Source organism: Protopterus annectens, chromosome 4.part0 (assembly GCF_019279795.1).
Source record: "Protopterus annectens isolate FY-2018-M chromosome 4.part0, PAN1.0, whole genome shotgun sequence".
Taxonomy (NCBI): Eukaryota; Metazoa; Chordata; order Ceratodontiformes; family Protopteridae; genus Protopterus; species Protopterus annectens.
The window spans coordinates 1,542,662,124-1,542,676,860 of NC_056733.1; positions in this window are offsets into that span (position 1 = coordinate 1,542,662,124).

Consider the following 14,737-nt stretch of genomic DNA (forward strand, 5'->3'; position numbering starts at 1 on the left):
TCTCTTCATTTGTTAATATTTTCCCTTTCTCTATAAATTGATGTCAAAAGAATAGTGATTCTTTCTTGAGTATATTCATTTTAGAAATTTGGGATGTGTCTAGAATAGTGGGTGTAAAAGCTATAGGGAAAAATAAGAAAAATCCAAGAATTAATATTTGGTATTTTGTTTATATATGTTTTGAACACTGATTGTGTAGAGCCTATATAGTTTGATAGTAATTTATTGATATTATTCTTTTTCCCTAGAATATAATCTTTTAACATCCATATAAGGGGTGATGGTATTACAGTTAAATTGTCTTGTATATGATTGTAATAAAAGTCTATGTAAATCTGTTCATGCGCTTGTTTCCATATAGGTGTGTATGAATTATTTAACCATAGTGTTATATTTTTAATAACAGAGGAGGTAATATATAAATCAATAGCTGTAAATTAATTCCACCATCTTCCCAATCTAGTAAATGCTTATTTAAAGCTATACTGGGTTTATTTGGAAATCATAGAAAATTTAAAATTAGTTTATTGTATCTTTGAATAATATATTTGGGAGGTGGCAATGAAAAGTTTTATATTAAGAATAATATTTTGGGAAATATGATTGCTTTAATAAGAAACCAGGTTGAGTTCATACCAAGAAAAAACAGTAAATCCAAAGGCTAGGGAAAAGCAAAAACGACCAGAATAGCTCACATAAAATTTTATTAGACAAAAAAATAATAAAATTAACATCAAGCGCTTTCCCTTGGTTTAATACCAGGCTTTCTCAAGATAAAACATTTTCAGAAAATCCAAGTTTAAATACTTTATGACCAAAGTCATGTGACTTAGCATAGTAAAACATTACAATATGCAAATTAATCATTAAAGCACCCATTAAAGTTTCATTAAAATAAAAGAGTAAAAATAAAACAGGTGATCAAAAAAGCTTACAAAAAGGTTACAAAAAACACGTGTTTGCATGCAATACAACCTGTGCTATGAATTACTAAATGATTCTAAACCATTGTCCTCAGACTTCATAAAATGCTGAAAAGATCTTTTAAATCTTTAAATAAAGCTGAAAGATTTCCTTAAAAGGTTCATATGTGTCTTAATAACTGTTTTGTAAATACTGTTGTGAAAATTTTTTATATTATCATGTAAAAAATATTAAAAAAGCAAAAAGAATGCTAAAATAGTTAAAAGATTATTAAATAAACTTAGCAAAATGGATAAAGTAATCCACCTAACTGCACACTGTGAAAGTGTGAAATCATAACTTAGCCCTCCTTAATTTTAAAACACTCGTGATAATAATACTATCATGATTGCTTTAATAAGATATAATCTGTCTGCTGTTGAAAAGATGTATTTATTCCAATAACCAATTGTTTATTCTATTTTGTCTAGTATTTTATTATAGTTAAATATTAGAGAATCTGTTAATTCATTGAGTAGATTTATTCCCAAGTATAATAATTTATTTTCTGTTACTATATATTTGGAAAATCTTATATATATATATATATATATATATATATATATATTTTTTTTTTTTTTTTTTTTTACAGTTACAGGGCATAGTCTTGGTTTTGTTTTCATTATATTTTAGGCCTGAAATATTTTGAAATGTATCCATGGAGTTAAATAGAGCATTCAAAGACTTATTGGCGTCTGAGAGAGTTAAAAGTATGTCATCAGCAAAGAGTTGGATTTTAAGGTTTAGCATTTTATTACTACATATGCCCTTTATGTTATTGCTTGATCTGATTTGATTTGCAAAGGGTTCTATGAGTAATGCAAATAGCAATGGTGATAAAGGGCAACCTTGTTTAGTTCCCTTTTTGATTGTTATAGGGCCTGATCTATGTGATCCTAGTTTAACATATGCAGTAGATTTTTCATATAGTATTTGAATAAGGTTATTAAAATTAGAAGGAAAGTTATATTCTTTTAAAACTAGTGAAAGAAAGCTCCAGTTAACAGAATCAAAAGCTTTATTAATATCTAATGAAATTACATTTAAATCTAGGACTCTATGTTTTCCTATAGTCAATGTTAGTATTCTTTTAATATTATCTGAAGCATTTCTTCCTTTAATAAAGCCTGTTTGATCTTTGTGAATTAAGAAGGGGAGAAAGTGTCTGATCCGATCTACATATATAGTCATAAACATCTTATAGTCTATATTGAGTAATGATATTGGCCTATATGAAGGACACTGTTTCTCATCTTTATCTGGTTTGATAATTGGGGATATCAATGAATATTTCCAAGAGGGTGGAATGTTCAAGTCTTTTTTGACTATAGCATATACTTTTAATAGTAAGGATATGGCTTGATTGGGTATTAATTTATACATTTCTGGTCCAGGTGCTTTATTTGTCTTGAGCTTTTTAATTTGTGATTTTAATTCTGTCATATGATTGGCTTGTTTATCATGTCTATTTGTTCTTCTGTTAGTTTAATATGAATATTATTTTCTAAGTATTTTTTTATATCCTTGGTAGGTATATATTGGGTGTTTAGGGAATTATCAAAGTTATATTGAAGTCTGGATGCTTCTAAAATATCATTTAGATCTGTAACTCTTTTGTTAATTTTAGGAATATATATTTCTTATATTTGTTTAGATTTGATTATTGTTTTGTTCTATTAGTTGAGTGTCTCATGTGTAGTAGAATATGAGTTTATTTTTTTTCTTTTCTAAGTTAATCATAATCTTATGATGTAACAGTTCTGCATGTTTCTTATTGATTTGTTTAAGTTCTTGAACTAGAGTAATTTTGCCCTTTTGTATTTCCAGTTTCAATTTATCTGCTTTGTTTTGTAAGTCTAGCATATCTTTATTCTGTGACTTCTTTTTATTTATGTACCAGGATAGTATTTTTCCATATGTAACTACTTTTAATGAATCCCAGACATATATTTCTGAAATATCCCCTGTGTCGTTTATTTCTAGAAAGTTTTTGATTGTTTCTTCATAAAATTCTTTAAATTCTGTTAATTTTGTGATATAGTAAGGTATCCTAGTGATGAGATTTGAAAGAAAAGGTGTAAGCTCTATCTCAAAGACTATGGCATTATGATCAGATAAGGGACAATTTATAATTTTGACTTTGTCAATTTTTGTTATTAGGTCATTGGCAACATATATTCTATCTATGCTAGAGTTAGTTCTATATCTATGAGAATAAAATGAAAAGATTAGTGAGTCTGGTTCTGCAAATTCATTTATATTATTTGAATATAATGTGCCTATAAATTTTAAAAGCACCTTGGAGATAGGCTGATTTCTTCTTTTAGATTTAGAATCTGTATCTTTTTCATTTATTATACAGTTGAAGTCTCCTGCCAATATCAGGCTACCCTTAGTTAGATGAATTATCTCTTCAAAGTGCTGTTTAACTGCTCTTAATCCTAGTCCTGGAATCCAATATAGATTTACTAAAGTATAGATTCTCTTATTTAACTCTATTGAAGCTAGACAAAACATACCTGATGTATCTTGATGAGTAGTAATTATTTTAGGTGTTATAGTTGTGTTCCGAAGTAGTATAGCTACTCCTCTTTTTTGTTTTATATTGAGAACTTATTAATACTGTGTAATTATTGATATTTAAGTTGTTTATATATCTCTATCTAATAAGTGTGTCTCTTGTAAGAAGACTTATTGTGGTTTATGTAAGTTTATAGATTTGAATAGGCTTCTCCTTTTATTACTATTATTCAGACCATTAACATTTATGGATAAGCATTTCATTTCCTAGTTTTGAGTTTGTTTTATATGTGATTTTATGTAAATATTGTTTATTTTTAGTTCTATCTTGGATAAAGAATTTAAAAATGTTTTTACTGTATAGTTTTTGCATGTTTTTGACTGACATCAAAGTGATAATTAAAAACAAAAGAACTTCTGAACTTATAATTCTTAACCTTAAAAACCATTCCCTATCACTATGAGGTAATATACCTCGTTGTTTGGTTAGTGAATCTAACCAAACAAACTTTCTACCCTCACAAATAATATTTGGATCAGTTTCTCTTATCCTCTTAGTTTTAAATAAAGATACTTAAATAATATATGAAAATAATATAATCAGCTAAAATATATACGTATATTCTTTTCTCTTTATATTATTGTAATTCAGTAATACTTGTTTCTAATCAGGTTTCAAAAAGGTACAAAACATTTAGACTAAGATAATATGATTTCAAAATAGTTTAGAGTATTAATAAACCTTTTCTCATGTTCAACAATATTATTAACAAAAAATATATAGAATTATACACTCTGTAAAAATCTGAACAATTGACAGATAAATTGATTAAAACTACTGTAATGACAACAGGATGATAACATTATAAGTGCAATTTATTATCCTATCTGATTAATGCTGAAAAAAACGGGTCTCTGACTACAAGATCAATTAAGCAAGGTTTAAGTAATGTCCCAAAACTGGAGGAAGAGGAATGATAGCACATGTATGCATTACTCAGCTTTATGGAAGAATTAGTGAGGCTGAGATGGAATGAGGCTGGAACAAAAGCCTGCAATGCCCCTATTATAATTTCATCTTTTGGATTTAACCACATCATCATTAGGTAAGGAGAGTATGTTTAACGTATAAAGAAATCCTTGACAAATGTAAAGACAGCAAAACCCCAAAATGTCCCTAGTGTCCAAAACAGGATCTAACAATACCATTTTAAGTCAGTCTAGGGGGGTAGGAGAATAGCTGGAAAATATGGTGTGGACATGGGGTGCTGGTTTTTCAGCTCAAACATCATGTTATATGAAACAGGACAGAGTTACTACTACTTGGTGAACAAAGGGCAGTTGTTTTGCTTGGTTTATTGCTATTTAAAGTTTTGTATTACAAAACTTCCTTTCTCAAGCTGTAAAACTTCCACTGAGATCCATTAGTTACAATGTAACAGATCAAACAAATCCATATTCAATTTTATATATAATTAAATTTAAATGATAATGTACTTAAATCTTCTTATTGCAGTTAAGTGAATTTAAGAGTATGTTGAAAAAACTGCCCTTTTCTGTCTTAGGGGAAGGATAATGATTTCTTATAGAAGCGGGGTATTAGCCTTCTTTATAACTCTTTGCACAACTCCTTTCTTATGTTTCATATGATGTGTATATATATGTTAACTTCTGCTTTTCACTGCTGTAATTAATTTCTGGGGCTTAGACTTACTAATTTGCTTTAGTAAAACCCATTAGTGTATTGTATTGTATATATTTAAAAAATGTGTGGTTCTATGTGTGAGTGCGTGTCTGCGTAGATATATGGAAAGTGATTCAATATACAGAAGGAGGAATGGGTACTTTTCCGCTACCAGGGCAACACCCCAAAATCAGAAACTGGTGGTGGAAATCATCGCACAGCCACTTATTTAATATATTAACCTTATTTAATATAGTAAGCCAATTCATCATAGTTAATACACGTGGAAAAAGTGTGTCTTTTTAGTTTAACACTTTCAATGCAGTCGCTGCCACTTTATAAAAATAGATTCAAAACTAACAGCTGTTTTCCAATTCAAATAGTAATGCAGCTATTAAAGTGTTTAAAATGTCAGCTATCATCATTTTACTTTTCAGATAATTGTAATGTAATTTTATTTACATTTCTTCTGTAAGTATATACATGTCTATGAGAAGGTGAATCACTTGTTTAACTACCATACATTTCTCTTTTCTGGAGAACATGGCAACCCTTTTATAACAAAAGTTGGTACTTTTTGATTCAAAACTTAAAGCTCATCTGGTCTAACAGCTGTGCCAGGATTCCGATCGGAGCTGCAAAATGCCAGATCAGTGTAACTATTGTATTGCATTGATAAAGTAAAACATACATTTATTATCAATATTTATTTACTAGCATCATTAAAAACTGCATTGATAGATAGCAGCTGCTTTCCGATTCAAAACTCAAAGCAGCTGTGCAAGGACCCCAACCACAACCACATGATGTCAGACAATTCAGACTAATGTATATATCCCTGTCTTGGTAAAATAAGACAGAAAGTACTTATTATTAACATGAAAATACAGAATAGCAATGCGGCTTCTGAAAATTTCCAGCGCCACAACTAAACCGTTGCCCCGACAATGGAAAAGCACTGAGGAATGTCTTGTGGATGGAGGTGTATGAATAATGGTCATATAACTTTAAAAGTGAAATGAGCATGTTTCCTGGTTGAGCGTCAATTAGATAGAGCCAGGGGATGATGCACATAAGCAAAAACATCAAAAAAATAAGGAGCTTTTGCTTCTAATACTATTCGTGACTGTAAGGCTGTCTCGAGAACCAAGCAGGAAAGAGAATGTGTTTTTCCTTTTTTTTTTTGTTCTGGCAAGATCATCTACTGTTCACGCAACTGCTCTAGTCTGCTCTATACATTTCACATTATAGAAAATGTATTTTAAGCATGTTATGATATATATTATCATAGGGCAGAACATAACAGGATATTTAAATATCAGCAGAACTGTCACTCAACTCCAGATGTCCAGAACCACAGCACATTCGGCTTAAAGCCATAAAATACTACATAGAGTAAATTCTGCACTACTCTACATTAACATAGGTAAATGAATTAAAACAAAACAGTTTTAAGACTATTTAAACTAGTCTTATGATAATTCCAGACTGAAACACTTCGCATCAATCACGACACATTCCTGCCCAGCTCTGCTGTTTATCCAAACAAGAACACTTTTGTCTCTTAGAAAGATATGTATTCAGAGATATAACTGATAACAAAGTTTACAACAGGTCTTACTATATCTATTAAGGAATACAACCATGAACTAAACAAAACATTATAAGTTAATGAAGACTTTATATGTAAGAAACAAAAGAAAAAAAAAAAAGAAGAAAAAAATAAAAATGTTGAGAACTTTGTTATGTGTTGATTAATCTGTTTAAGACAATGAATATAACAGATGGATGAATAAGGAAAAATGAAGTAATGTTTAAATTCTGCTTAATATATTTGAGTGATTGAGTTAAATGTACTTGAATTTATATTAACTTTAACATTTAAAGTATAATTGAAAACAGTACCTGTTTCAGACTGACTTGAAGACAAAAATAACTTTTCTTTTGTTGTTTGTATTATTATTTAAACTTTTACAGAATATAAAACATGTAAGATTATTTGTCCTTTAGTTTTTTGTTCTTTTGTTCAACAGTCTTCCAGTTATTTACTTCAGCATTTCTCTTTGGAGTCCTAATTGCCCAGTCCGTAGATTCTTCTTGGGTTAGGATGTTATTGTTGGTAAGATATTTTATTGCTGAATCTACTGTTTCAAAGACTTTTATTCCATTTGGTAGAAAAATTCTCAGCCTTGCTGGAAATAAAAGATGGGTTTTCAATTGCTTCTTCTTCAAGGCTTTTATTATTGGTAGAAATTCTTTTCTTTTTGAAACCACCTTTATAGAGTAACCGTTGTCAAATCTAATTAATGTATCATTGTATTTGATGGGAGAATTTGCCCAAGCATTTCTTAATATAAGATCTTTATCTTGTGTAGAAAAAAGTCTCACAATTTTGGATCTCGGCTTGTTCTTAATTGGAGAAGAAGTTTTTCCAGGAGCTGCTAGTGATCTATGTGCACGTTCTATACCATATGAAAGAGCTTCGGGTAATTTCACAACATTTGGTATCCAGGTGGTAAGAAAGTTTGTCATATTGACCCGTTCAGATTTTTCTGGTAGACCATATATTCAATATTATTTCATCTTGTTCGATTTTCCATATCATCAATCTTTTCTAGTAAATATGTGTTCTGTTGTAATAAGAATTCAGTTTGTTGTTCTTCTATTTGGACTTTGGTGTCAATGTCATTTTCTGACTGTTCAATAAGTGATATCTGTCCTTTCTGCTGAGTAAACATTTCATGAAGTTGCTCTAGTTGTTGTGAGCACTTTTCTTTAAAAGTATCTATTTTATTGTCCATCTTGAATTTTAATTGTGAGTTCCTGTATATTTGTTATAAGAGATTGTAGATATTTTCTGAGAGAAGAGTCTTGGGCTGAATTCCTAAGATGACTCATGTTGTATAGCTGATATTGGTGTTGATTTCCCAGTAATTAATTTGACAGGAATTGTTCAAGTTCCGACAATGAACGTTTTCCTGTAGATGCTCGAAGATGTTAAAAATAAGATAGTAGTAGATATTTCTTCAAATTAAATATTTTTTGTAAAATTCCTGTCAGGAATAGCAATGAGGTAAGAGAGATGAAATGAAATACAGCTATCAGTTCAGTATCCTAGCCACGTCCCCCAGTGAGGTGCTCTGCTTGACATGTATGGGAAGTCTATTCCATAGCACGGGCAGTCTCTGTGTTATGAACCTGTCCCTCCAGCATGTTTTGTTGATTGTAGTAATGAGGTTGAAGTCTCTGGAGCATGTGGTGCAGATGGATTTTGGCATTTCAAGTCACTTTATACGCCTAAAGCACCCAACTTAAATATACTAACTCAACAGTCCCACAACCACAGAGAAAAGAGAACATTCCTCACTCACTGAATCACTACTGACACACACACACAAAACTTCTAGAAATGGAGGTAAAACATAACAGTGGGCATTAGCAAGGAACAGGTTATGTATTATTGTGGAACTAATGCCCACCCAAAGGTGTTCTCTAAACCCCAGGAAGGGCATTATTTCCATAATAACACATACCCTGGATGATATTATTGCACTTGTAGAATGGTCTGTCTGTAAAACTGTTGTGTTTTACTTATTTCTTTTTATTACTATATTATTTTCTTATATATTTTAGATGTAAAATAGTTCCGCCACTTAAGGCTGCAAACTTGCTATAATATATTTTAATGGTGTTGGAGGAAGCATTTTGCATCCAAACTATAACACTTTAAAAATATTGGGTCTCTATTAATTATTTGAACGTTTTAAAGTTCGAATGTCATATGGTCGACACCATATGATTGAACTTTAAAAAGACTGAATGTAAAAAGCAACAGCTCCGTATGGTGCAGAATGAGAAAAATTCCCTTTTTTGCACTGAAGTGCGATCTTGGAGTTGGTATATTTAAGTAGGGGTGTGTGGGGGGTGCACAGAGCGTTGAAGTAAGTTTTTTTTTTAAATTTTTTTATTATATTTTCGATGTTTCAAACTTCACTTGTGTTGTCGAGCATATGAGGTTCGAAGTTTTGAAACTTTGAATATATAATATAGACCCAAAATATCCAGGTTTATGCTTTATTTTTTTTTTTGGTCCTTTATCCCTAAAACATTTTGTTTGTTGCCAGTCATTGAAAATAGAAGTTACTAAATAATGAAATACATTTGAGTTTCAGGCTTTTATTTCCTTCAGAATATTCATGCCAACACAAATCATTTTATTTAAACAAGTCTGTAATTTTATGAGCAATAATTAAAACTTGTTTCTATTTCTGAGCCTTTGTTTCTCCTTTTATTTTAGGTTTTATCCAGATTTCTCTGGCTGAAAAGTCCTGAGGTATGCAAGGCTCTACTGCCAGTGGTCGATCACACTGACTCCTCCTTTCTCCTCTCTCTCTGTCTCTCACACATGTACACACATGTACACACACACACACACACACACACACACACACACACACACACACACACACACACACACACACACACCCCCGCTGCTTCAGAAAATGTATGCTAACACAAATCATTTAAAATATGTTCCTATTTTTAGCCTTTGTCCCCTGTTTATTTTAGGCTTATCCAGATACTTTGATCTAAGATCATACCTCTCAATTTTACAGATTTTTGTACACACACACACACACACACACACACACACACACACACACACACACACACACACACACACACACACACACACACACACACATGCACACACACACACACACACACACACACACACACACACACACACACACACACACACACACACACATGAATCTGCATGCACACACTTTTTTTCTGTTTTGATCAATCGATCTCTCTCTCTCTTACTCTCATACATGCTTATACTCGCACAGACACGCCCACTTTATTTTAATTTTTTTTCTTTTTTCTTTCAAAATATGTAAACAGCAAAAGTGCTGCTTACTGAATGTAAGATAATGGTGACCAGTAAGTTTTTCAGTTCGAGCTCCATGGCAGCTTAATATGCTGCGTGAAGCCGCAGACTCATTTTTGAGTGGGCATTACCTGTACATTAACACCCTACTGGAGAACATTTGTTCTCCAATCAGGCTGTGAGATACAGGTCACCCAGTCTATAATTTATATTATAATTCCTATTCTCTAAAACCATACCAACAGTAATTTTCTACAAGCTTACATACTTTTCAGTCAAATTTGATTCATTTAACTCATTTAGCTCAAATGAGTTTTCAATCAAATGTGCCACTGTTTTTGACTGACAGAGTGGCAGTGAAGGGATAAGCATGCCTGTGCTGGGTGGGAGGGCAAACGTCGATATGCTTCCTAAGAGGAGGCATGGTCAAAAGAGGGAAATTGCCCCCATATATCTTCACATAATGTGGAGAGGTGGGGTAGGAAAAGGGATGTTGTTAGAGCATAAAAAATAAAAAAACAAAAAAAAAACAGTTGTAAGCTCAGACAAAATAAGACCCCAGGACACCCTTAGGATCCACGACTGGCAACTATACCTCAGTAAGTCCATGGAGGTAGTAGGATGGTAGATCTAGTGTGGACATCAAATGAACCACAACCACACACAAACACACACATACACATACATATAAGCACAAAAATATATATATATATATATATATATATATATATATATATGTGTGTGTCTGTGTGTGTGTGTGTGTGTGTGTGCATACATCTGTATTATTACAGTAATGAATAAGGCAATGCAGTACTTACATAATATGAAAAAAACGGTGCCACGAAATGTAACTAGAGGTGTAATGCCATTGACTTTTTGATTTACATTTTAGTAATAATATATTAACCACTTTCTTTACAAAGAAATAATATTGAAGATATTGCTGATTTCATCTAAAACTGAAGAATAAAAGTAGCTGCACTCCATTGCTTATAAGTATTTCTTTTTATTTCCTTCGGCAGGTCATCTGAGCCAAGGGTACATCAAATGCAGTTGATCCAGATGAGGGGAAAGTCACCATCCCTGGCCATCCTGGGCTTCTTTCATGGGTTTAGAGTGGTGACTCTCACCCCTATGACAAACAGGGTTAAAGCAGCCTAATAAAGTAACGTGAACTTCAGGCCCTGGTAGGAGCTGCAGTAGAAAAGGTCATGGAGAAGTGATGGGGCATCTTTCATCTGGTGCAAGATATGATGAGCCAGTCAGTTTTAACCTCTTAGCCAAGTGAAGGCCTCGACCCCAACACCATTGGGATCCCACTGTCCTGGAAATTTCTAAACTCAGGTGAAAATGACGGGAACCCTTTGTATCTCTCCTAACTCTCACTTTGTGTTTGTCTATCCTTTGTCTATCTTTCAGTTTATTAACCCAATCTAGTGTGTGACTACCCTCTCTGTCTATCTGCTCTGTCTTTTTATGTTTCCCCAATTTCTTCCTTACCCTCATTCCTTACCTTGCTACCTTTCTCCTCACCCATCTTCTGATATATATATATATATATATATATATATATATATATATATATATATATATATATATATATATATATATATATATATATATGTATATATATATGTGTGTGTGTGTATGTTTATATATATATATATATATATATATATATATATATATTTTTTTTTTTTTATATATATTTGAAGAAAAGGGGTATGTCTTCATAAAAAAAACATAATTTCCTACCTCCTCCAGCTTAACTGACTTATGTCATCATTTTGTGTTTTTCTTGCCTGCTCTTGCCCCATTTTATGATTTTCTTATCATCCTCCTTTCCGTACTTACAAAAGGCCAGACATGGTGTCCATAAAAGGACACTGTTAGCGTAAAATAAACCTCTCAAAGCTGCTATTGATTGCTAACCAGCAGAGCTGAACTCTAATATGCACAGGGTGCCACCATAAATTGTCATGATACTAGTGCAAGTTGGCACTCGACACTGAATGCTGAAAGCATCTGAGATCTCAGAAACTTGTGAACATGTGCATCAGTTACACAAATGTTCCAGAGGTACATACGTTCTTGCATTCTTTGCACCTGACTTTACACTGTTTCACCTATGCACAATTTAAATGGGCATTGCTTTGCAGGCTTCACAGATGTGAAAACCAACACCATATGTTCACAATTATAGTAGCAAAATCACCTTGCCAGTGTGTGCAGGACTATGATTGCACCACCATAGGTTTTATATTCTTTACATTTTGCATAAAATATGTACTCCGATGGTCAGAACATCAGCATTACACTTGAGTAAGAATTTGTGGAATAAAAACTACACTGCCATAACCAACACTAAACCTGTGAAACATATTAGTGGAAAAAGTGTTACATATGAACATATGTGTTTAATGTATGTAATTTGCTGAGATATGTATGAATTCTGCTAGTCATAACTGTATGTTACTTGTCAAGCTACTGAAAGAATATGTAAAAAACATTAATATTATGTACTGAAAATAGAACTTGTACTGTGATGACAAGGCACCAAGCTATGTGAAAATGGAACAATGCAAAAATGTGATGTGACAGAAGGGTTAACTCAAAAAGTACAAAATGTTCATTATTAAATTTTACAGCACAGCAATGCTTTTATTCACACAGCAGTGAAAAAAAGAAAACTGCAGAAAATATATGCAGATCATCATTAAATAATTTAGATTACCTTGAAGCAAAAATGTACCATTGGAAAACATTTCCTATTACAGTCTTCAAGAGTCATGACAGCAGACACATACATAATTTACCCATTTATGAGCTTATTTGTGAGCAAAGGCTGGTACATTATAAATGAAACTAAAATGTTGCTCCTTTTATTCCTTTTACTTTTGTACCCAGAAGCAAAATGCAAGTCCATCTTATATGTATTCCACTGTAATTCTCTCAGAATTTCAAGAATTTCTGCCAAACCAGTTTGGCGAGGCACCTGTTTCTAGACAAGGTGAAAAACTGATCAGGAATAGTGGCATAATATTCCTGAAAATTGTTAAGTTTAAAGGGAATAAACCCATGTAAGTTTAAGGGATTACTGTATGAAAGGTACTGTTTTATAATATAAAATTAATATATTACATTTTTTGACTTCAGAACAGTTTTTTGCTTAGATAAACTAAGTGGGAAACATCAAAAATAGAAAGGTATAGCCTGATGTTAAAACAAATGCCAAACTAAAAGTAACCGACTGCAGATTGAAAAGACCTTATTCATTGAGTGATGTATTTTATCTCACATTATTAAAAAGGAAAGATCTTATTTGATAAGTACTGTGTACATATATATATATATATATATATATATATATATATATATATATATATATATTTATATGTGTGTGTGTGTGTGTGTGTATATAGATATATATATATATATGTATATATGGAGCTGGATCTGGAGCATTTCTCCCCGGGCCTCCGCTGAAAACAGGCTCTGTGGAACCTAGTCGGACTTTCCCGGTCAACAAATGATAAATAAAATAAAATAAATATATATATATATATATATATATATATATATATATATATACATATATATAAACTCATATTAGGAAGGGAATTGCGAAGATAGGGGAAACATTGACAGGGCACAACCTTTTTGAAAGGTAATGAGGGGTCAAGTAAGACAAGGGAGGAAGAGAAATGCCAAGAGAGGGAAACATTGACAGGGCAGAACATTTTTGAAAGGTATGGAGGGGGCAAGTAAGTTAAGGGAGGAAGGCAGTAATTTTATAGAAAGAAGACAAAGAAGCATGAAGGCAGACTGAACAAATAATTCTTTAGTTAGAAGCAAGAGTAGTTTAAGCATCTAGGTAAAGGTTCTCAGAGTATAAGAACATAATGAGAGGAAGGAAACATCACACATCAGAATAGAGAAACAGGAAAGAGATGACAGAGGTGTTCTGGATGTGTGGGATGGGTTGGGTTCAGAGACCTGTACAGATGGATGTGGATGATGAATTTTGTCACAGGTTGGAGAGTTTTATTGAAATTTCGGATATAGAGAATGCGATTAGTTAGCAAGAATGGTGAAAATGTGCACACTGAAGGAAGGAAGGCAGTAGAAGATGGAGAAAGGAGTAAAAGAGGGAGATAAGAAACAATAAGAAAACGGCATATGCAGAAGATTGTGTATTAGGAAGTAAGGATTCACATTGACTCACCAATGGTAATCTCAGGGTGTACTGATTCTATAAATCCAAATTATAGAAAACTACTTTCAATGATATTACACAGGGCCCGCATGTCAATGAGACCCCCTCACTCCTGATTTATGTATACTGACTCCACAGTTGCAAAACAATGGGGAAAAGGGTGACTTCAATGATTACTGAAAGTTGTTCTGAGTGATTTAGAATTGCATCATTGGTACTCAATGAAATTATTTTTGGTGAGTTGATTGGATCATACATATAGTAGGAGAGCAGTGGAGGGAAACAGGATGTTGTTAGACATAACCTGGGAGAAAGTGGAGGGCAGAGGAAAGAAAAGTATAAGAGAGGGGATAAGTAGGTAGGTAGGGTAGCTGTAAAGGACAAAGAAGCAGTGCATCAAAGGAATGGAGAAGAAGATGGTGAACATGAGAAGTTGCTAGGAAGAGCAGTTTAGGTG